Here is a 23962-nt window from a genome sequence, read left to right as displayed (position 1 = left end):
TCCACAGAGAGCTGCGGGCAGCAGCTCCAGCCCTGGCCAACAGAAAGGGGCGGAAAAACAAGCTGAATCCCTGACCCATTACATTCTCCAGCTAAAAGGAGTGAGGAATTATCTGCCGTCCACAAAGTTTCACAAACTCTTTATCCAGCCTTGGACTGTGGGACTCTTAGCTGTGGTCCGGAGGGCACAAAAGGCCCCACGGAAACCCTGAAAACTTATCTGGAAACAGTAGAAAATATCTGGAAACAGTAGAGAAGTCTTGTTCCAACCTGCCCTTGCCTTGGGCATCAGCAGGCGTGAACAGCAGTCAAGTATCTCAATATAGTAAGGACTGAGTCACTTTTTAACAGCATCTTTTCGAAGGATCTGGTCCACACAGATTTCCCTCAGCTCTGCTAACCTGGAGAGGCAGCCTGCACAGCTGCTCCCCTTTAGCTGCCCATCGCTGCACCAGGAGCTACCAGAAATCTAAAGACATCATTCGGGCTGTTCAGCTGCTCTGATGTTTCCTCCATGAAAAAGCTTTCAGTGTAAATATATCCTGCTGCAGCTCAGCATCTCCACTCCATTACAGATCACGAGACTCAGCGATTCCCTGCCAAAACAGCAGACTTGGAATAGTTACAATTTTTAATGTACAGTCTATACGGTAACTTCACAACATCAGGGAAAATGCAGCTCAGTGCAGCCAGCAAGAAGTGGCCAGATAAAGAACTTCATTGCTGGAGGATGCAGCTTTTAGATATAAGCATGTTCCAGGGCAGTCTGAAAGAGCTGCCTCAGACCAGTCCCAGTTACAAATTCCTACAAGGTATTTCTGGAAAGTGGATCTGCCTCATAGCAGGCACTGCTGGATGCTGGGCAGAAGAGAACATCAGAGTGCTCTGCACAAGCTTAGGATAGAAAAATGGTAACACTATAGGCCCATCTTCCACCTGGCAGCAGTTTTACATGACAAGAACCTTCACTTCACTGGATTTAATGAAATTAATGTTTTTTAAATCCCTTCACCACAGTATTGCTGTTACCACCTCCAAGACCTGGATCCTCTGCTCCAGCTACAGAGCACTCTGGATGTGAATTCCCAGAAACACCTCTACTGCCAGCCCTGTAAATCCAGACAGGTGTGCAGTTTTCTCCCAGCAAAAGCCTGGACCCAAGGGGCCAACAGAAACACCCCAGCTGAGCACCCCTCTCCACACAGGGACCCCCAAACCTTGCATCCCACTATGCTAAGGAGGCCTGGGCTAGGACCCAAGGGGAAGAGTAGAAAGGGGAGGGTGGCTGCTGCTTCTCTTTATTTAAAAGGTGCTGCTGGAGGTAGAAACACATGAAAGTCCATGTAGGACAAGGGAAGGAATTATCCCTCCCATTGATTTTCGCTCTGGGGTATTAGAAAGAACACAGCATTTATCTGGAGATTTCTTCCCAAAGCTAGCTATGGACTTTCAAACGTAAATGAGACTTGAAAGGGGCTTATCTGGCAAGAATCCACTGAAACTTCACAGGGGAGGGGGTGTGGGGAGGGAAATGGGGGGGGGGGGGGGCATGGGAGCCTGGTGGGGGCTGTCTGATCCATGGCCTCAACCCAGCAGCCAAGGGGCAGAGCCCAGGGCAGGCAGCAGGGAAGGAGCCATAGGCAGGGGGGTTCCCTGCATCCACATCTTCCAGCAAGCATCCCTTCTCCAGAGTCCCTTCTGCAGGAGCACAATCCCAACGGCATCGAGCACTCCACGCCAGGGAAGGCAGAGGGCTGGGGGCAGCTCCCTGCCTGGACCCAGGCTCACTGCCCCTCCGAGCTGTGTCCATCCTGCAGCAGCCAGGGCTGTGCCTAGGAGCTGCAGGAGGCTCAGCCCTGACCTGACCGATCCCTTCTGCAGCATTCCCAAAGGGCACCCACCTCAGGGCCACCCCACTCGGTGCCACCCCCCGTCCCAAAGCCCCGCTCAGGCACTGGCTGCCACGCCACAGCCCCACTTGCAAGGAAAAACCTCGGCAGCCTCGTCTCCCGTGGCTGGTTTTCCCAGGTAGCTGGGAGGGTGTAATTGGTGAGGCAGGAGATTAGAAATATCGGCAGCCTCTAAGTAAGACTTTAATTTACTGGCAGATCAATAGCGCTAGGGTTATATTGGCAAAGTGTCTACAACTCTATTGACTCACGCAATTCCTCTTATCAATTTATCAGAAATCTGGAAGCCAGAAGATATTGTTTGAAGAAAAAAGGCAGCAGGAGTTTGAACACTTAGCATGGGCTGCCCAATCAGGCACTCAGCACTAAGCGTTTTACAGCAGATGTATCAGCCGCAAAGGAGGCCAATATGATATGATTAAGAGCTAACTTGCTTCCTCACATGCCACACAGCCTTTTTAAGCTGCTTCTCACCTCAGACCTTTGCACTGAGACAGTCACTATAACCGACACGTCCCACCAGCCCAAAATGGAACTAGAAAAATTCCTATTTCACCCTGCAAGATCCTAAATTCAACACCCTCCTGCCTGGACCCTACCCAGGATCACCAGGGTTTCCTGTAAAGTCTCAGCTTTATGGAGTTAAAAACCCACTACGGCATCGGGAATCCGATCAGAAGGATCACAGAAAAATCGCCATTTCTGTACTTCCTCAGAAAAATTCAGCATGGCAGCAGAAAAGGTCTGCAGTGCCACATCCCTTTGCCTCACAGGGTGTGAAATGGAAAAACAACAGTAGGGAAAAAACACATCTCCCAGGTCCAAGGATGACAAACACTGCCGGATATGAGAAGCCTTTCTTCACCTCAGAGGGGAGTTGGAACAGGAAACCAAAATAAAATACTCCAAACCCCCTCTCTTCCATTAGTCCTCAGATGACTAGAAAACACTCAGCAATCTGGGCTCTGGGACCAGGAAATGTCTCTTGACCAGTGAGCTGCCACTCCTGGGAGCTTCCCTTGATAGGATGGGGAGCTCCATGCTGATGGGTACATCCCCTCTTCCAGCTGGATGCAATACTGCACAAGCTACCACTCCACCGAAACTTCACTCCTCCATCCTCGTGCCACGGAGCACCAAGGCTCCAAAAATGACTAAGGTGACAAGTATCAACCCGGGGCAAAGAGTCTCTGGTTTCCAGGTGGAACTTGCCAGTCCCTGGCCTCAGGCTGGAGGCTGTCACCCCTGCTGCTGAGAAGCCACAGCCCTGCCTTCCAGGGGGAAAACAAAGGTTTAAAATCGAAACAGAAGTTCTGATGCAATAACTGTGAAAAAGCCTTGGCTGGAGGGCAGAAAGAGGCAGGGTGGGACAAGCACAACTGCCTGGGCTCCTGACATGGTCGAGAGCCACAGCCCAGGCACCACCGCGGCCCCCTGGACCAGCTCCTGCCAGGGGTGCCCAGGGTCTCCTTGCTGCCCACCCCACCTGCCCAGAGCACGGCAGGTAATCCCTCCAACCTGTGGCTTGGGCAGCTCTGGCAGACCCAAACACCTGTGGGAACCAGAGAAAATCAGATGGAATGAAAGATTAAAATGAGTAAAATCCTTGAGCCCAAACAAGGACAAAGATACCATTCTTGGGAGGGAAAGAAATGCCCGCCTTCCCCTCTATCAAAGTAAAAAAAACAACACCCAGCTGGTGTTGAAGGCCAGCAATTCCCACTCCATTGCTGCCATGTCCAGATCACCAGAGCCACCCTTGGAGCCTCTCATCTGGTAGGAATCATCCATCCCATGGCACTTAAGGCGCTCAACCCCAACATTAGAAAGCAAACACTTGGCATCTCCAGGACATACAGAGCTGGCTTGGTTCTGCTCGTCTGCAAAGCAACTACCAGAGCCAGGGAGCAAATATTCATCGGGACACCCAGAGCATCCAGCTACAGCGACCGTCTCAACCCCTCAGACACCTTTGTCCCGGTCCACCAGGGTCTGCAGCCGATGCACGCAACTGGGCCTGAACTCCCCTAAGGACACCGGGCACTCTGGGCACGCTGGAGCAGCTGAGACCACCGAAATGGGGAGAATAAAGACCCTTTGCTTAAGCTCCAGGAAGCAAAGAGAAAAAACACTAATTAACTCAGCAGCAAGTTGTTAGTATTTGCATACAAATGCAGCCACAAATCACGACAAACGAGGCAGGACAAGGCAGGCCCATTAGACACAGGGATCCAGCCCGGGCTCCGGTGGGTCAGGCAGGCAGGCTGCCAGCTGCTCCGGGGGCACAGGGAGCGGGGCCCTTATCTCCACCAACACTCCTACAACCGGCAGCAACAGAAGCCACAGGGATAAGGTTTCCTTCCACATAAAACAAAGGAATGGGATGAATTCTGCAATCCCAGTCAGGAGTAAAGTAAGGGCTGCCGGAGGAAAGCCGACATGGAAGCTGCTCACTCCGGCAGCTGTGCCGCTCCTCACCCCGGACGAGGGCAGGGCAGGCTTCCCACCAGGGTGGCTGTGTGGGGACGGACAGACCCACACCACAAAGAACAAATCACACCTGATGTAGCAAAAGAACGTGCCCAAAAGCCAAAAACAAATGACCTGCGCAGAACAAAATCCAGCTACTGCAGCAGTTCAACAAGTTCAGCCTTCCAAAGCCACTACAGCAGTAGGCTTTATCACACATTTCACCCGACTGCACCCCCTTGCTCTGGAGATTTCTCCTCCTTGCCCGGCAGAGGCTGCAGGTGTGCTTGGCATCGAGCCTTCCAGCTCGGGCCCTCCCTGCACACTGGCCAGCACCCTGATGGACTCAGAGCTCCCTTCGTTTACACACTTTGCATTTGCCTAGCGAGTCATGAATTACTGCTGAGGGCTCAGTATTACACAAAATTTACTGTTTTTCCTCTCGCAAAAAGACAAAACCTGCCATTCCACTGTTTGGGGTTTTGCTTAATTATGTGTTCCTCCCCTCCAGTCCCCTCAGCTGGGATCTCAGGATTTACAAGAAAACTCCAGCAACTACCAGTTCACCTTAAGGCATAACAAAAAAAAGAGAAATCTGATTTCTAATTTTAAATAGGAAACTCTCACTGGCAAGCTCCCAAGAACCCTTCCACAGTGACTTTTATTAACGGCAAGTTTCTCATGACTGCACAGACCACGGGCTCGGGCAGAGAGCAAAGCAGCACAGCCTGGCCCTGCCGGGGGGCACAGGGAGCCCGGGGGCACAGGGGAGGCACAGCTTCCAGCAGTGTTGGCAAGCAGCAGCTCTGTGTCTGCAGCCAGCAGCCGGGCTCGGCGCGGCGCAGCATGACACATCCCAACAGGAGCCAGGTCCGGGCCGGCAGGCAGGATCCACGGAGCAGCTTCCCACCTCAGCACACAACTGAACCTGAATTGAACGAGCATTACAGCAGAAATATTCTACTATATACTAGCATTACAGTAGAAATATTCTACACTAGATTTTTTTTACTCCTAAATGCAAAGTTTCAGAACAGACATTATTGAAGAAATCACAGCAGCTCTAACAGCTATTCCCATGCTCAGGTCCTGCAGCGTCCAACTTAGAAACCATCCTTCTGGCTTTTGAGTGTGCGTTTGCAGGAGAAATCACTTCTGCTTGTCCTCACCTGGGAGCCAGTTCAGATCACATTTTCACTCTGAGGTATGATATTTTGCTGTACTAATGACTTTACAGAGAAGAAACCATTAAGAAATCATCAGTCTATGGAAACAATCTGAATCTGGAGTTTTTGCACAGGAATCACTCTGTAAGGACCAGGAAAAGGGGCGTCTACACAAAGATGTTCCCAACAGAGCCCCCACTGTGCTGGTGCTTGAATGTGGATGGGCAGACCTCAGCGTCGAGTCTAAGCACACCTGATGTACAAGCTCACAGAGAACACTACACATGCACAGCTGAGACCCAGGGGAACATCCAGACCCAGCACAACCCACACCAGGGCAGGGCACAGCATGTGCCCAGCCACCCTCCCCTGTGCCAGTGGCCAGTGCAGCCTCTGCCACCAGTTACATCCCAGAACTCTGCAAAGTAGGAGACACACAAAAGAGACTCCTTGGACATGAAATTAGGCCATCGCTTAAATAAAACCAAAATCTTTTTCAAAAATTGCAGCAAATATTTGGTTTGGAGCTACAAAGAACACTGGACAGTGGAGGAGGGAGCTTCCCTGGGAGGAGAAGGAGCTACCTGGGGCAGGTATGGACCCTTCAGAGAACAGGATCCAGATCCTTCAGAAAAACACTGGGCAGTGCTGCTGCAGAGAACGGGGTGCAGGGGGAGCAAACAGATTGTTTGTTTATTTAAGCAGGTGAAACTACAAACAGAAGCCATGCAGGCTGCCAGCTCCAGGTGCTGGCTTCGCACGGAACACAGGGAACGCAGCGGGGCACGAAGCCCGCGGCAGCGGCTGGAGCGGGACCAGAGCAGCCCACGGCAGAGCCCGGGCACCAGGCCCTGGCTGCCAGCAGCCCCGGCTGCTCACCCTCAGCACAGCCCAGCAATTTCCACCCAGCTCCTCATGCCAGAGCTCCTGAAAGGAGAAGGATGCTCAGAAGGAGCCAGGGCCCTGTGGGGACCAGCTCATCCTTCCATGGCAGAAGGAGCTCATTGTTCAGCTAAGCCTAAGCCTCAGCTTCCTTAGGTGAAAGGGCTGCACAGGGATCCTCTTAAGTTTAACCATACTGCACTCCTGAAAGGGTAAAATAGTAATAAAGTAAAGATGACTAAAAGCAGTGCCTTCCTCCCAAGCAACCTACACCAAATGCACACTTAGGTCCCAGCCCCACACTGGGACCAAGCTTTTGGCTAGGGCAGCAGCAGAGCGAACACTCCTCTGGGAATAGTCCTAGGTCCTGCCTGCCTGTCTGTTCCCCTCTGCTCCAGCAAAGCCATTTCAACCTGTATCGCAGAATTATTTCAAATTAAAGGGAAGCTGACAAAAAACCAACCAAAAAAAAATATTTTGAGGAAGCTTTTTTCCCCTCCATCCTTTAGCAGTTTTTCTAACCCAGGTCCCTTCCCTAAAATACTTCCTCGTGCCACTGCCCAAAGCTCTGTGTCAGCAAAAGGAAAAAGAATCCAGGGCAAGGCTGGCCTTGGCAGCAGCATCAGTGTCACACACAGACAGGACACCAGCCCCTGCAGCCTCTCCAGGTCCTGCCTCAGTACCACTGAGCCCTCACCATGATTTACTTGCCAAAAGTCGCTATACACAGATAAACAAGAGGAATTCAGCGGAGGCGTGCAAACACAGCAATGTGAACCTGCTCGTGTGAACAGGACATTCCTGTTTTGGTTTGAAATCAAGTTGCTTTGGTACAGCTCATAACTGTTTCCAATTCAATTAAGCCAAACTAAAATAAACCCTCCTTGAACTGAAAATAATGTCCATGGGGCATTCTAATGTGCAAGTAAATCCTTTGAAAAAATAATAATAAATCAATGAAAAACTTTTCTAAGCAGGAATAGTGCTGGTAAGCAGAAGGTGTTTGTTCTGAAAACCTCTGAAACAGTCAGAATGAGGAGCCAAGCACAGTTTTCACCAGACACTTCTCAGAGCCCAACTGCACTGTTTACCTAAGACAGTTAAAAGGGTATCAGCAGCGTGAAATGCAGTCAGCTTCAAAGTCACAGTCTCAAATCCTAAGCATGCCACAGCTACCTCATTTTAGGCAAACACAGGCTCTATTTTGGTTCAGTGTTTCTATTCCTCTGCGGTGCAAGAGGCTCAAACAAGGAAGAAGGAACTTTAAAATATAAAACCAACCAAACAAAAAAACTTTCACACTCAAGACACCATGAGAATATGAAAGAACAACTCTGTCCTTTCTCCCACAGTACTCTCTGTAGCTATTTCTACTGAAAGAAGCGTTATTTTACCACGTTCTTCCCCTTTTGTAAACGATCTGCACCCTAAGACTCTCAGTCCTTTTATTTCCAGTCACCAAAGAGTCAGGAGCCATCTCTGGGGCTCAGAACTGCCCTAGCCTCCTCACAGTGACCTGGACCATGGTGCTGACTTCAGCTCCCCGTCCCCTCTGTGCTCTGTGATGCACAGCCAAGGGCATCACCGGGAACTGTTCAGCATCCAGGTAATGCCATTAATGGAGACAGCTGAGTCTCAACACAAGTAAATTCAAGCAACAGTTGAGAAATCACCCAGTCCTACACCACAGTCCAGCAAGGCCTTCAACAAGACACAGACACAGCTTTTAATATCCCAAATATTTGCATAGGGGAAAACTGTGACCAAAATACTCCTCCCCTCCACCGCCTGGCACGCTATGCTTCAATGGCAGTTGCAGCTTTTTAGGTTTCTCCATTTTTTTTTCGTTTTAATACGCAGAAGACCCACTGAGCACTGACAACAGTTTGATACCTGTGTCTGTTCCTGACACCTCTCCACTCACTTCTCCAGCAGTAGAGAACTTCAGCTCTCCAGAGGACAGCCAGCGCTTCTCGAGGAATTTCACCAAATGCATCTCACTGACCGCTGCTACTTCATGGCCTTTGTACCCAGAAGCAAGAAGGACCTGAGAAAAAGATTGCTTGGGGGGATAAAAAACAGTGTCCTGATATCCAGTTCCTGCCTAAAGTAAGCAGACATCCACACAGCCAGTGGCTACTTGGACTCAAGGAATGAAACCTCCAGTCCCAAGAGAGCATCCTATCATTCCAGAAACACAAAGGGATGCTTAGAGGAGGAACATGGCTAGAGAAGTGGCTGGCTGGACACTTCCAGTTGCACTGCTAAGAGCTGGAGAACCTTCCAGGGGGCTTCTGGCAACTAGGTATGCAGTCCTAGGCACAGCTGGGAGGTTTCAAGGGAAGAGAAGTCAGTCAGGCTGTTCCTCCTGTGAGGCTGACCCCAGCCACTGCTGTGCAGGACAGAGCTCAACTCTCCTCCTCCTCTTGCATGGGCTCCAAGCAATCCCCCAGGCACTCCCAGAGCTTGGCTCTGTTGTTCACACATCTGCAGTTCCAGGTGAAACCGCTGCAAGCCTGCCATGAAGGCAGCTTTTCACGCAGGGCTGCACTGGCACCAGACCCACCAGCTGGGTAACTTCCAGGATCTCATGCAAACCTCCGGGACTTCCACGTCATCCAAAATAAAGAGGAAACAATGGAGAGGTTGGTTAAAATAAAGCAAGCAAAGAAAAAAAAAAAATCTGTAGCAGCTCCTTCAGACAGGCACTGCTATTTGCCAAGGAACTGGTTTGTGAAATAGCAGAGGGGCATGTGGTGCTGACCACCCTCCCCAGGGCTGGCATCCCACACCAGCACACAGCTCCATGGCCAGCAAAGGGCACGGGCTGGCAGCAATGCCCGGCTCACCACCTGCTCTCCCCTCTGCCAGCCATGAGGTACTGCCACAAAACCCACCCTGCCGGCCCTCCTCCAGCATCAGCCTGCTGTGGGGCAGCGTGTGCTTCTTGTCCACCATCCTCACTCCTTGACCAGTAACACGACCAGCCCAGGCAGCAGGCTCCACCACGCTGCTGCCTCCTCCAGCCGTGCTGCATGCCCAGCGCCATGCCCACAGGAGCTCGGAATGTACACCTGCCTACACCTTCACATCTGCCCTCTCTTAGACTTGGACTCCCTAGCCCTACAAACCCCAGCCAACATGACCAGTCCTCCAGCCCAGTGCTCTCTGCCCCAGAAAGCAGCAACACCAGGAGGGATGAGATGGTGTCTCAAAACAAGGACCAACCAGCTCCACTTCTCCAGTACCACAGCGCAGGTCTCCAGCATGATGCCCTGCTGGGAGGTGCTGAGCTGCTCTGGACAACCCCTCTGCTCCACAGCTGCCCCCAGTGCAGCAGGTACTCCCATTTAAAATTTAAGGATGCAACAATGCTCTGGGGATTTAAAACATGTTGTGATTTTTCACAATTAACCTCCACTTACAGTCCTGCATGTGAACTACGCATCATCCCATTTCATCCTCCAGCTGAGGCAAACACTTGGTGTCTTGCCCAAAGTCAGCGTCAGAGCTGAAACGGATCTTTTGACTTCCAAACAAGCTCACGGTGTTAAGCCGCTTTTAACTGTCTCTATGGAAGATGAAAAACAGCAAGAAGAAAGGAACTGGGGAAGGAAGTATGTAAAACTAAAAGAGACAAAATTAACAGGAGAAAATTAAAGAGGAGAAATTTAGGCTTTGACATCTGAAGTAGCTGTGTAGGAGCACACACACGTCTGGGTGCTGCAGACCCAGCTTCCAGAAGAAAGGCCAGAGCACCCGTTCCTCAAAGTCAGATGCGAAGGCGCTGACTGCAGCACCCTGGGGGCACGGTGAGCCCTGCCAGCCCCTGAGTCCCACTGGGTGCCTTCATCTCCAGCGTCTGGGCCCAACGCTGTGCTGGGCACCTGCAGTCCCCCACGCCCAGCAGCAGCGGGGAGGGACGCCCTGCTACTGGCCCTGCTCCTCCATGGAGCTGAGCATGAATGACAGTGGGCCTGCACTGTGCTGGCAGCCGGGGTGCCTCGCTTCGACACCAACAAAGCAGAAGGTTAATTTGAACCTCACAGCCCTGCTGCTGCGCGCTTGTGCCTCCTCCTCGCCCTCCCTCCCCGCTCTCCTTTCTGTGCAAAGCCTGACATCTACAGTTCTGTCTGGCACAGTCAGGGGCTGCGGTGGGAACCGTGCAAGGACACGGGGACATGGTGGCCGGCTGCCCTGCGCTCCCCGGCCTCCGCTCACCCACATGCCACAGCACAAAGCAGCCTCAGCCCGATCAGGGGACACCAGGAGCAAGGACCGCCCGGCAGTACCAGTCCAGCGGCCACGAGCACACTGCTACAGCTCACCCGAGAGCAGCCCCCGAGCCAGCACTGACACCCAGCCCTGTCCAACACTCGCACCCCAGCAACCACAGCCCAGCAGCGGCGCCTCCGCAGCCATCGTGCGGGAGCCTCCTGCACCCCAGCACGGCAGAGCCCCTGCTCTGCTTTCGAGGTGTCCATGGGGCTGGGCACCAGCCTCTGCAACACCAGAGATACAGCTGAAATGCACAAGCTGCTGTGCACAGCCTGAATCCAGAATACCTTCACACTGCAGGAGCAGGGCTGCTTTGCAGACTCTGCAGCTCTCGAACACCAAGTAGCTCTGTGCACTTCCCCTGCTCAGTCTCCTGAACCAACCTTCAGGCCTGCCGACATGTTTTTTCACCACATGGTACCTCAGCAAACACACCTTGGGCAGGAAGCCCCAGATTCTGCATCATCTCAAACAACATGCACCTGACTGCGCTCGTCAGCCCCAACAACCTGCACCTGATGGCAGCTCAGCCAGCTGTGCCTCCGCACCCTCCTCACCTCCCCCTTCTTCACTCAACTCCATTACAACAAGAAGACCAAAACCCTCTGAGCCCTCCACCAGACGACCCAGCAGGATCAAGCACACCATCGCCATGTCACCATCAGCAATTCCGTCTGTGCGCCGAGCTCCGCGTCGAGTGCCGCTCTGTTTGCACAAGGCAGCCGGTGGCAGCGTGGAAGGAGGCTTAAACCCCCTGCTACCCAACTAAGCCAACCAGCTATTTTGGAGCCAGGCTGCCACCGGCCAGGAAAGCGCAGCTGGGAGCCCAAGGTGAGCCCAAGGCAGAACACAGGGTACGCTGCTGTTGGGACCTGAGGGTTTGGGAATAGCTCCCATGTTCCCTGGGCAGGGAGCCGATGCTTCAGCAGGCACGCTTGGGCCACGTAAATAAACACTAAGAGCTAACACGCTACAGGCCCTGCAGTCTCCGCTTTCCCAGACACCAGGGCAGGTGGAGGACCAGAGAAAACCTTTTACCCTTTTACCAGAGCTGCCAAGCACGTTGTCTGCTCCAGCATTACTGCCAAGCCAAGGAACCTGCACAGATCAGCCCTCACCAGATTTAATACCTGAAAGCCTGGTTACCACAGGGCCAGCATCCTCGTGCTCAACAGTAACATGCACCACACAGTTCAGAACGCTGTGAAACGTTTGCTTTCCAGGGGGAAAAAAGAAAAATACTGCTGGTCCTCTCTGCCTTTTCATAGCGAGAGGCATGTTTGGCACTTGTGACATAATGAAATTACAATCAACAGCCAAGTGTCTCTCCCAGCAGCAAACTCAAGGGCAAAGCCGGGTGGCCGCAGCCTGCCAGCAGCACCCGCAATCATCCCACTGTCCCTCCACCTCAGCAGCGCCTGGAACATGGTGGCAGCCACCACCAGCTGCGGCCTGCGTTGAGCTCCCTTCCTGACATCCCCAACCAAAAAATAATTTTGTGTGGGGACGAACTAGGACTGCGCTCGCGGCCACCTCTGACACACGCACAATCCACACCTGGCGCTGGTAGCCCCGCACACAGCCAGCGTTGCTGTGGCGACGAGCACCCACCTCCCGCACCGACAGATGGACACGTCTGTCCGGCACAGCCAACGAGGAAGCGCTGGAAGCCCTGGCTTCTTGCCGGCACAGCGAGACCTCAACAAGACCCGTAGCATCTCTGAGGGGAAGGAGGAACGCAGGGGTGGCCGGGGCTGGTGGGATCCCCAACCCAGCAGCAGGACCGCTGCCGGCAGCAAGGGAGGCCTGACTTATCCACCCCGTTTTGTTGTTTGTTTTTTTTTTTTTTTTTTTTTTTTTAAACTAGCTGGAATTTATCTATTTCTCTAATCCCTGCCTACACACAAACCCAACCTCGGGAGCAAACAAAAATGCCTGAATCGCAGATCAGAGACAAAGCAGGAGGCGAGCGGGCGGCCTGCTCCCGCTGCCCTCACCTCACCCCTCGGCGCGAGGCGGTTATATTTAGGTACCGCCACGGTCTGCGGTGCCGCGGCCCCCTCGGGCACGGCGCAGAATGCAGATTTTCCAGACAACAGACCACAACAGCTCCGTCAAAACCATTAGAGGCTGCGGCGCCCAGGCCTGCGCACAGATGTTTTGATTCCCACTCTCCTGCCACGACAGCCCTCGACAGCCCCATGGCTGCCGCCATACGCTGGACACCCAGCCTGAATTTTGGCTGTCGGCAGGGAGGGAGGAGAGGAGGGCAGCCCTGCTCCCCAGAGAGCAGCTCCTCTCTCTCTAGTCTCCCCCTGCATCTCCCCAGGGACGGACGGCCTCCCTCAGGGCTCCCAGTTGGCGTGGGGAATGACCCACCCTTGAGGAACAGGCGCAGCGCAGCGGACACAGCCCCCACAGGCACCTGCCGTGGCCCCGGGGGCCTCTCCCAGGCTGAAGCCCCCACAGTCATCAGTTGCAGGAGCCTGCAAGCGGCACAGGGGTCCGGCACGCGCTGGGCCAGAGGGACCTGTCGTGACCCGGCTTTGTTCACAACCCACTTCTCCTGCCAGCCGGACGCACCCAGGGCTACACGGCCCCCAGAGCCACACAAAGGCCAAACCTTGGCCACGCTCTGATGAAGGGATGCAGGAGCTGTGAAATGCTCAGCCTCTCCCGAGCCTGTCCCTCCAGAATCGATCTCCACGGCACACACACACCTCCAGCCCCGGCAGGGCCAGCGCACGCCGGCGCCAGCACCCACAGAAAATGGTTGCCGAAAATTCTCCCAACCGCAGATGAGAAAGCAATGCTGGCAGGGAAACGCTCCCGCAAGTGATCGAGCCCCCACAGAACAAAACATGGCACGTGAATAAAGTTGATGTAAAAGCCCACTAGTCCTTTTTCTGCTTCTCCATGCAACATTTTTTTTTATTATTATTACTGCTATTACTGTTATTTTGGAAAGCGGAAGGAGGTGTTAACAGGGAGGCTGACGCAGCCAGCTGTGCGTCCATCAGTTTGGGATCCAGCGATTCCTACTGAAGCCGTTCAATCACTGACCAGGCCCAAAGCAAATCCTGGCCTCTGGCACGACACGGACAGCAACCGGGGCGGGGGTCAGCGCAGAGAGATGAAAGAGGGACACACGCCTCTGCTTTTGTCAGAGCAGCCACCGCTGGGCCCTGGTGTGACAGCGGCCACGACAAGGCCAGGCGATGGTGCCAGGCACAAGGGGCCGCCCGCACCGCCCCGGCCTGCCAAGAAGCACCTTGGCTCGGTCCTGTGGGAACAAAAGGCAGCAGCAGGGTGGGAGGGAGGGTCCGGAGGCTCTGCAGCTGAGGACCAGTGCTGCTGCGGCCGGCACCGCTGCGCGGGAGAGCGGCTGGAGCCAACTTCCTGCTGCCCTCTGTTCACAAAATGACCGCGTTAAGAAGAAAAGAGGAGAAGGAAAAAAAATACAAATACAGCAAAGCAACTTCTGGGGCCAGATGCAGAGTTTCACTCCCCTCTAATGTGCCTTTTCTTTGCTTTTGTTCCAGTGGAAGACAGCCCGCAGAGCGGGACCGGGCAGGAGGCAGCTCAGGCAGCCGCGCAGCGGAAAGCCCTGGGCCGGCGGCAGAGCAGCAGCCTGGCGAGCCCTGGGCCTGGCCGCAGGGCCGGCACCTCATGGTGCTGGGGAGCCCGGCGTGATCCTGCCGGCGGGGCCCTGGGACACCCCGCTCGCCCCCCTCCCGGCTGCGCCCCGGCCTCGGCTGCTGCGGCAGCCGAAGAGCCACGCTCTTCTTCGCTCGGTGCCGGACCAGACAGTGCTCCCTAATGAGGGAGCATTACAATCAGCTTGTAATGCTGAATTTTTAATGCTGCCGAGGGCTCTGTTACATAATAAAGGGGGAAACGGGAGCAGAGGGCGGCCGGTGGGGCTGCCCGATCCCCCCGGCCATGCAGGTGGTGGCCCCGGCCCGCTGGCCGCCCCTCGCACCCCCTGACCCGCCGCTTACCGCCAGCGCCGCAGGACGGGGCGCGCACGACGCCCATCGGAGCTCCTGCCCTGCCGGGAGGGTTGCACAAACTTTCCTCAAGTGCCTGGAGGGGTGATGCCAAAACGCTGGCTCCGCACTCTGCCGCGGCTCGGCCGGGAAATGATTTAAAAGCAAAGTTCACGAGCATGTTAACGGCATGCTCTCGTATGTCCCCGCACACACGGGCTGCGCTGCGCCGCTCGGTAATACCCTAAGACTGTAAATCTATAACCACTGCAATGATTTAGTGATTAAAAACATGATAACATATTGTGTAACTGCAAACCACAGAATCCCTGCCAACTCTCCTCCGAGATACAGGAACAAAAATACAGAAAATGTGTTGCTCGCAGCGGTCTTCCTAAACTTGATGGAAAGATTTTAATAATAATGCAAAAAACCCCCAAAAAAAAAACAAACCCCAAAAACAAAAACCCAACCCAGACATTAGAAAAGGCTGGATATAAAGCAAGGGTAGGAAAAAAAAATATTTAAAAGATGGAATTTTAAATACGGATCTTGCTCTAACAAATTACAATCTAAACATGCCTCGCTTTTTTCTCTTTTTAAGTTTGTCGTAACTGGAATAACTGGTCTTGTGTGATGTCTTGCATATTCAAAGTGCTTTGTAATAGGATACGGAGACCAAACCTTATTTGCCTAAACTCAATGGGTTTTATTTTTTTCCCCTCTCTCCCCCCCCATTTCTTTTCCTTTTATTTTCCCTCCTCCCCCCCCCTCTCCCCTAACAGGGGGAGGGTGCAGGGGGAGGCAAAAGGAAGCGAGGGCTTTAAGCTATAAGGAAAATACCTGAAAGGGGAAGCTGCAATCCGTAATACAGCAAGGAAAGCCAAATATTATACATATATTTTTAAAGGCAGCTATGGGAGTTTTGGCCTCTAAGCAGCCAACTTGACCCCATTTTCTCTATTCTCTTATTTCCTCCGTTGCAGGATTCCTGCACCTTCAGTCGTATTCGAACTCAATGTGACCCTAAGGAGGGAGTCACCGAGTCTCCAGAAAATTGCTCCATATTAAACAGGAGCAAGAAGAGGAGAAAGACAGCCGGCGCAGAGGGGACACGGTTGCGTTAGAGTCCAGGACATAGCGAGAACAGCCCCAAGCACAGCGGGAGAAAGAAACAGACCTTGCTCGGAACCAATTTTTGTTTGTTTGTTTTAAAAAGAGGGGGCGGGGGTGGGGGGGGGCGGCCGAGAGGAACTGAATAATTAAAAAAAAAAAAAAAAAAAAAAAAAAGAAGACAAAGACACAAACGCAACCCAAATTATAAATAATTCACAGTCCGAATCCCGCGTGTGCGTGGCACCCACGCACGCCGCGCACAGCCAGGGCACACACATACACACAGACACGCTCCCCGCGGAGGGTGCGAGCGGCAGCGGGAACCCGAGCGCGGCGGGTCCCGGCGGGGACCGACAGGGACCGCGTTTCACGTAGCGCGATAAGCGCCGGGCGATGCAGCCCCGAGTCATTAACCCCGGCCCCGAGCGGGCTCGGCCTGCGGTGCCGCCCGCCCCCGCCGCGCTCCCGCACCGAGCCGCCCGCGGGGAACAGGAATCGCCGTTCCCGTGCGTGGCCAGGCCGTGCGGGCCGTGCGGGGCGCGGGGCTCCGCGGGGCCGGGCCCGCCGCCGCCGGGGCAGTTTTCGGCACTTTCTTCGCCCCTTTGTTTTCCGGCGCGTCCCCGGCGCGGAGCGGTCGCGGCCCGGCGGCGTCCCGGGGGGCGCGGGCGCCGTGCGAGGCCGGGCCCCGCCGCCGGCCCCGCCGCGCACAAAGCGGCCGGGCGGGCGCCGCGCTCGCTGCGCGCCCCGCGGCCATGGCCGGCGGGCGGGGCGGGGGGGTCCGCGGGCGCGTAGCGGCCCCCGCGGCGCCGGCACCTGCGCGTCCCCGGCGGCGGCGGCGGGGCTCCGGGACGGCGAGCGGCACAAAGTTTGCTGGGGGATCCGGGGCGGTGGGTGGGAGCGGACGGGAGGGGGGGCCGGACCAGCCCCATGCAAAGCAGCCCGGGCGCCCCGAGCAGGAGGAGCCCGAGCGGGGGACAGGGCAGAAAAGTTGCCACTTACGCGGTCGCTGCTCCGGCGGCGGCGGCGCTTTTAATCCCGGGCGGCGGCGCGGGGGCTACAGATCCCATGCAGGCTGCGGCGGCTGCGGCGGCAGGAGCGCGGGGCTCCGCGGAGGGGCCCGGGGCAGCAGCAGCGGGAGCCGGGGGCAGCAGCCGGAGCCGAGCGGGAGCCGCCGCCGCCGCCGCCGCTGCCCAGCAGCAGCATCGTTGTCGGGGAGTTTGCAGCCCCCCGGAGAGAGGGGGCCGCGGGCGGCGGCAGCAGCAGCGGCGGCGGCGGGTCGGGGCGGAGCGGCGGGCGCGGAGCGGAGCGGGCGGCGGGCGCGGAGCGGGCGGCGGGGCTGGCGGTCGCCGGAGCAGGAAGCGCCCGGACTCAGATCTGATGATTGGGAAGAAAAAAAACTCTTTGGATCTTTATTCTGCTAATTAGTTTCCTGCAAAAAATGGCTGATTAGTGCAGTGCGCATGTGCCTCATTACCCAGGCACGACGGGAAGGGCTAATTAGCCACCTTCTGGATCAATAAGATTCAGCCCAGGCGGCGGGGGAGGGAGCGAGCGCGCAGGAGCGGGCGGGGGGAGCGCGGCGGCGGCGGCGGCGCCGCACCGAAACTTGGGGCAAGCGGCCGGCCCCCAGCCCGCGGCGGGGGGGCCCGGCCCGGCCCCGCTCCGCGCCCCGCCGCGCTGCCCCGCTCCGCGCCCTGCCCGCGCAGCGCCGTGCCGGGCAGGGCAGGGGGCGCGGGGCCGGCCGGCGGCTCCGCACCGCTCGGCGACGGCGGGACCTCCGCGGGGCCACCTGCCCCCGCAACCCGGGCGGGGCCGCGCCGCCCCGCGCAGGGCAGAGCCGGGGCGGGCCGACCCCCGCCGCCGCCGCCGAAGTTTCCCCGGCAGCCGCCGGGAAAGTTGCGTCCGGCAGCGATCGCAACTTTGCGCGCCGGCTCCGCCGCCGCCGCCGCCCGCAGCATCCCCGCAGCATCCCCGCGGCGCGGCCCGGCCCCGTTCAAACTTGGCGGCCGCCGCTCCGAGCGGGCCGGCGGATCAATGCGGCCGCGGCCAGCCGCGCTGGGAGCCGGGCTACAGGTTTCACCAGCCATCGCTGGCAACAGCTTTGTCATTTTCTAAAAATAAGAAGCTAAAAGTTATTGTAGAAGAAGGGGCTTTTTTTGTCCCCCGCACAATGTGCCTTTTGTGAGTTTAATGCCATTCTGGGGCTCTCTATGGCCCCGGACAATGGGGAACTCCAGGAGGCGGCTGTGCCTCTGCCTTTTTTCTTTCTTGCTTTCTCTTTTCTTCCCCCCACCCCCCTCCTCTTTTTTCCCCTTTTTTTCTTTTTCTTTTTTTTTTCTTTCTTTTTTTTTTTTTTTTTTTTTTAAGGAGAGGATGCAACATTCCTCCAGTCCCACCAGATCCTCTGTTTTGATTAAATAAATATTTCTCTAGCCTAACGGTAACGTTTTTAACTTTCTGCTCGAGTCCATGTCCGATTATTATTTAAAATTTTTATTTCCAGGAGCTTGTCCCTCCCCATTCCAGCCCTATCGAGAAATGTAGATGATGGCTGGGAACATGGGATTTGAATTTTAGGAGGAGGTGAACCAGTAAAGAACCTCTATCCAGGCTTCAGAAATACGTTTTCTTTTCATGTTTCTGTAAGACGCTATTTTTATTATTAGCAGAAATGCATCTAAATTAAATCATGTCTTGAAAATTTAAAGAAGCTCTAATTTTTGCTTTTTTTTCCCTTTTTTTTTCTTTTTTTAACCTTTTTTTTTTTTCATAATAACTCAAATAATTATATTCACGGTTTGTTTCATAGCTCTGAACAAGGAATGCAGTTGCGGTCAGTTTTTCCATTTGGGAGAACCTTAATGTAGATGTATTTTATACTGCAAGGTAATAAACTGCATGTTTGTTAGTACCTATTATAATGAAATGTCTTGAGCTTTCCCTGTTTCTTAACGTGGGGGTTGACATTTGGAATTTTGACAAGTCCCTTTAAGTGGGATGGGGGTGAAGGAAGAGGATCAGGAATTTGTGCTGTTGATGCATTGCTGGAAGTGTCTGGCGTTTGGGAGAAAGTCGCAGCTTTTAAGCCTCAGGGTTCGATAGGTGCCACGGTTCTGTGGCTGTTGTACCTGCAGCCCTGGTGTGCCCAGTGACCCAGGCGTGCTGTGTGTGAGTCCTGGTGGTCGGATTGACTCCAGAGGGGGACCCGTTTGCATTTAAAAGCTGCCCTTAAAAATCTGTCACTCCCTGCTTGATACATGTCTGGTTTTATAGAAGGATAATTGTTAGTGTACTCATCTTTCCAAAAAAAAAAAAAAAAAAACAAACAAAAAAAAAAAAACCACCAAAACAAAACCACCCCCCCGCCGAACCCTAAAAAAAAAAAACCAACCCCAAGCAAAAAAAAAAAAAACAAACAAAAAAAAAAAAAAAAAAAAACAAACAAAAAAAAACAAACAAAAAAAAAAACCAAAAAACAGAAACCAACCAAGCCCCAAACCATGGAGCCCTGTGGGAATCAGAATTTTTCAGGGCTGCTTGGTACGCTGCCTGGGAACGTGCATGTAATTCGTAGCTGATCTTGCTGAACGTGAACCAAACGTGGGTTGAGGAAGAAGTTGAGGCGAAAATAAAGTAACCCTTGTCTTTAGCACTTGGGATAACTTAGAAAAGTGCCTCTTTTTCCCTGAGGCTGTGGATGCGGTGGCCCAGGCTGCGGGTGCTGCCTGTGGCCACGCTTTCTGCAGAGCGAAGCAAAAGGAAATGTGTGGGGAAGTTGGGGAGCAAGCGAGTGCCTGTGGATGCTCCAGAAATAGGCACCTCCACAGGGACGTGTGCGAGCGCGGGCTGGAGCCATGGATGTTGTCTCTGCGCTTGCATCGTGAATTCGAGCTGTGTGCCGCTGTCCTCTAATTTCCCATGACAACATATGGATCCCATAAAGGCAAACATGCCGAAGTGCATCTGTCTGGGTAGTTAACACAAACCAAACATCCCCCGCTCGAGATCCCGCTGCTCCTCTGGCCGCGCTGCGCGGAGCCCTCCTGCGACAGCCCCTCGCTGCTCCGTCTTTCTTCTCCGTCGCGCTCCCGGGACGAGCCCGAGTGCCCCGAGAGGGAGGAGGGCAGCAGGCGCCAGGTCAGAGGAGCGGAGGGGTTAAGCGGGGAGAGGGGCGTGCGCCCTGCGGCCCCCCACCCTCCTGGGAGCTGGTCCAGCCCGAGCAGGCTCTGCCCTGGGGTCAAGTCCTAGGACATCTTTCCCTCCCCTCCTGGCAAGGCAGGAGCTCAGGCTGGGAAGGGAAGCAGCAGATGAGCAGAGGGCAGAGGTTTGCCCCTCGTCCTGGACACAGACGTCTGGAGGCTGGGGAAAGAGAGAGTTCCCAGTTTTCCAGGTTGCAAAAAGAGGTGGTGAGGGGAGGCTGTGTGTGAAAAGAAGGGAAAGGAACAAGTGACGGCTGCAGGACCAGCGGATAAACCACTACGCAAACACCGAAACACAGCCAAGGAATTAAGGGATAATTCGCACAGAAATCGTTAGGTATGATTACATGTATGTGCACGTGTGTCTCTAAAAAATTTACTTCCCATAACATTTCTTTGTTCTAGGCAAAAAGACAGTCTGGTTGCTAATATATAAAAAGGGGCTTCCCTTACTTTAATTAGAAATTTTGATACAGCCTCATCTGCAATTGTGTGGGTGCCTCTTGTTTCTATATGTGTATCTGCATACGCATAGATGGGATTTTGGGTTCAAATAGCTTTTAATGTGCTTAACAGAAAGAAGCTCTTAGTATCAGATCTGCAGGGGAAATAAGACTGATTTTTCCCATAGGAAACTTGCTAAAGACACAGCTGAATTATTAGATTAACCCCTTTTTTTGTCTCATGGCATATCTGATGTATTTGCGCAAAGATTTGTATCATTTCATTTCTGTTATTTTGAACAGACAGAACAAATAGCAGCGCTTTCAAGGGAAGTTATTATTTGTAGAAATGTATACAAATTAAGAGGGACAACTTTGAAGCAAAATGTTTTTCCAACACAGTGAATATGGCTTTCTGGACAGGACTCTCAGCAAGAACGGTTGTTATCTTTAACATGTAAAATGGGGGTGAGCAGCTCTGGTTCCCTGGGTTCTGCAGCGAGATCAGGTCTTCCCCTGGAGACGTGACCTGGCTGCCAGGGGCTCAGGAGGCAGGGGTGGGCCAGTTTTGCATAGGGCTGTGGTGAAAGCACTGGACTCAGCTGAATTTTTAGGGATCCACGAGCACATCCCACTGCTCGCCACCCAGCGCGGGGGGAATGGGGGCACTCTGCGGTGCCGGAGGCTGACGGGGCACAAGGGGCTAATGTATGGGGAGAGCTAAAAAAAAGTTCCAGGCTATCTTTTAAAATTCAGGCTTTAAAAATTATTGTTGGGAAGGGGAGATTCAGCTTAGAAAAAGTCTCCATAATATCATCCACTTCCATAGCTGTATGCTTCTTGGAAATGTGTCTGAAGAATCAGAACAAAGCATGGAAGGCCAGAGTCCTTGAAGGAGCTCCAAATGATAAAGTCTGCCATTCATTTTAAACACTGCGTGCATTGTGAAAACACAGGTCAATTTGAAGGCATTTGTCAGATTTCCAGTTCCCTCTGCTCCTTTGCAATGGAAATTTGCAATCAAATCCCTGTGCTGGAGTTAGGATGTCTGCCTTGATCAGTTTGTATGACTCTGTGCCCAAAGCACTGGCCAGGTAAGCTAGCTTTTCCTTTGGAAAGTTTGTTTGTGAGGAGTTGAGCAGGAGAAGGGGGGAAGGTTGAGGGGAATTGAGCTGGAGCAGATGTGTTTGTTCTGGGTTTGGAAGGGGGAAAGGGCAGGCAGTCGGCGGCGATGGATTGCACAGGGCTTGCTGAGCCGCAGAAGCGAGTTGATACCATTTAGAGACACCCAGCAAGAAGCACGGAAAGGGATATTCCAGCAGCAGCACAGTCATTGTTGGGATACAAAAATGCAGCACGGCTGGAGAGCCACACTGCTGAGCAAATTCAGCCAGATAGCAGGGATTTCTTCTGGAGTCATGTTTTCCTCAGTTACTGGGGGGGCTGCTGCCCTTATTCCTGAGACATGGGGTGCTGGAGGGGAGAGACTACTGCTCTAGAAGAAATGCTGTAGGATTTGGGGAGGTTTGGGCTGAGGAACATGTTCACAGGAATATTTATTCTTTTGTCTCCAATCTATTTCTGGGGTTATACCTGATTATTAAAAAGACATCGTGCTCTAGGCAGTGGGAGTGACAGGACCTCTGTGGGCTATCCCAGCTGTCCCCAAACCTGGCAAGGCTGCTGCACTCAGGCTGAGTAAACACCCCTCAGTCAGACAGCAGGTTTGTAACATGCATTTGCTTGTTTTGCAGGCCATAACACGAGTGGATGTGTTTGCCATGGAAATAAACACTTGGAATACATCTATATGTTTCTTGGCTTTTTGAGAGAAATGAAGAAAAAAAGTCTTGGCATTTAATTAGGAGTCACTAACCTGATAAATATTGAACATCATTTCTTTGTGAGCGGCTCCATGTGCTCAGAGTACTCTATGGATGTATTCCACAATTGCACTTATTTAATGCCTGTATCACCTCGTGCCTGTTGTATTTATGTTGTCATCAATGTCAGATTTTAATTAAACAATTAAATCACTGTCACAGTAATTTCCCTAGAAAACTATTTTAAATGAAAAATCCCACAATAAGTGTTTGGGAACCATCTTAGAGGGAAAAAAGAGGGAAATAAGTTACAAAATAAAATTACAGTTCCCCCAGAATTAAGGAAAAAAAACCCCATGTTTTCAGCATTGAGAAGAATTCTGGACTACAGGGTGGTTTCCACAGAATTCAGAGTGTGTCAGCAGGGAGACCAAGACACCTTGGCTTGTCTGGGGGCTGGACTGGGTCTGTCAGGCGCAGCGGCTGCACAGGGACCCCGGCCCAGGGCTGGCAGTTCCTGCGCTCACCCCCGCACTGGGGCCAGGAGCAGTGACAGCAACGCAACCCTCTTCTCTCTGTGCCGGCCAGGTACCCAATGCTCCTCGGAAAATAGTCCATCAGCCTCCTTTCCCTCCGACTTATTTCAGAATTAAGCTGGAGATTTGCAGGAAAGTCTGCATTGAATTATTTACCAAGTTAAGCACCAGCACCAGCTGCACTTACTATATAGTAACCACGTCCTCCACCCCTGCGTTGTAAGCAGTGAGAAATCGGATCTGACATAGCATCTTTGCTGCACTTAATCAAACAGTTCATCGTTATCCCTTTGTAAATATCTGCTCCTATTCCTCTCAAACCTGTACTTCTTTGCACAGAAAAATCACAAACACGAGATGCAAAATTCATCAGACAAGATATCTGCAGGAATCACGCTCCCAGCCGCACGCCACGATATTACCTGTATTTAACATAAGCACATCTGACATCTGCGGCGACGTGAGCGGCGCATATTGAAATTGGGGCCCGGGCTGTGACTGCAGCGCCACGTCCCCCGCAGCCATCCCCAGCCACCCCGGCCAACAATGCTTTCATTTGTGCCCTGGGAGGGCCGTGCCGAGCCAGCAGCGGGGGCTGGGGGGCCTCGCTGTGCCCCCACTTCCCCAGCGCCCAGCCTCAGGGGATCCCTCCCAGCCCAGCACCCATCCTGCCTCGGGAATCCTGGACAGTGTTTCTTTTAGGTCCGCGCTGCGCTTTTATTGGAATGCAGCTCTGCAGATTGGGTTATGGCTGGGCTGCGTGTGGTTTCTGTCAGCCCTGAAGTGTTTTACAGCTGGAGATGATTTTTGGGGGGCGGGGAGGGGACACATGCAGCCTGTCCACAGCCAGGTCTGATGTTCATCTGCTGCTCTCTAATTTTTTTCTCTGTGTCTCCATCAAAAGGTGAGGTTGGCACTGGAGGGGGTGATGATGACAATGGCAACACCAGGTCCCTTCCCGCTCCTCGTCTGAGTCTGGTTCTCCCAAAAGCAATTTGCCAGCAGATCCCTCTTCCTCCTGTGGCCACAGCAAACCCAGGTAGCTGGTGTGCTGTGCCCGGGCTGGGCAGCCGGAGGGCTGGGCACAGGCTGGCTGCAGGCAGTGCCCCGGGGGGACTCCTGCCCCAGCCAGCTACCCTTGTGAGTTGAAGG

The 23962-nt window shown here is 53.7% G+C and overlaps 1 protein-coding gene and 1 long non-coding RNA gene across 2 annotated transcripts in view; one reads left to right on the top strand and one right to left on the bottom strand.

The window, feature by feature from the left end:
- The window catches only part of ZFHX3 (zinc finger homeobox 3), a 126066-nt gene extending 108631 nt beyond the window's left edge, over nucleotides 1-17435 (bottom strand). Inside the window, 1 exon segment of the mRNA XM_068203275.1 lies at nucleotides 16809-17435. The gene's annotated coding sequence lies outside the window, so the exon portion shown is untranslated.
- A 1843-nt stretch (nucleotides 17436-19278) lies between these two features.
- LOC137481515 (uncharacterized) lies at nucleotides 19279-22488 on the top strand. The gene is made up of 2 exons (XR_011003518.1): nucleotides 19279-21545; nucleotides 22206-22488. It is a non-coding gene; the product is annotated as an uncharacterized lncRNA (long non-coding RNA).
- The last annotated feature ends 1474 nt before the right edge of the window (nucleotides 22489-23962 follow it).

The sequence above is a fragment of the Anomalospiza imberbis genome, chromosome 12 (assembly GCF_031753505.1).
Source record: "Anomalospiza imberbis isolate Cuckoo-Finch-1a 21T00152 chromosome 12, ASM3175350v1, whole genome shotgun sequence".
Lineage (NCBI taxonomy): Eukaryota > Metazoa > Chordata > Aves > Passeriformes > Viduidae > Anomalospiza > Anomalospiza imberbis.
Note: the sequence above shows the minus strand (reverse complement) of the source record. Positions and strands in the feature narration are given on the sequence as shown.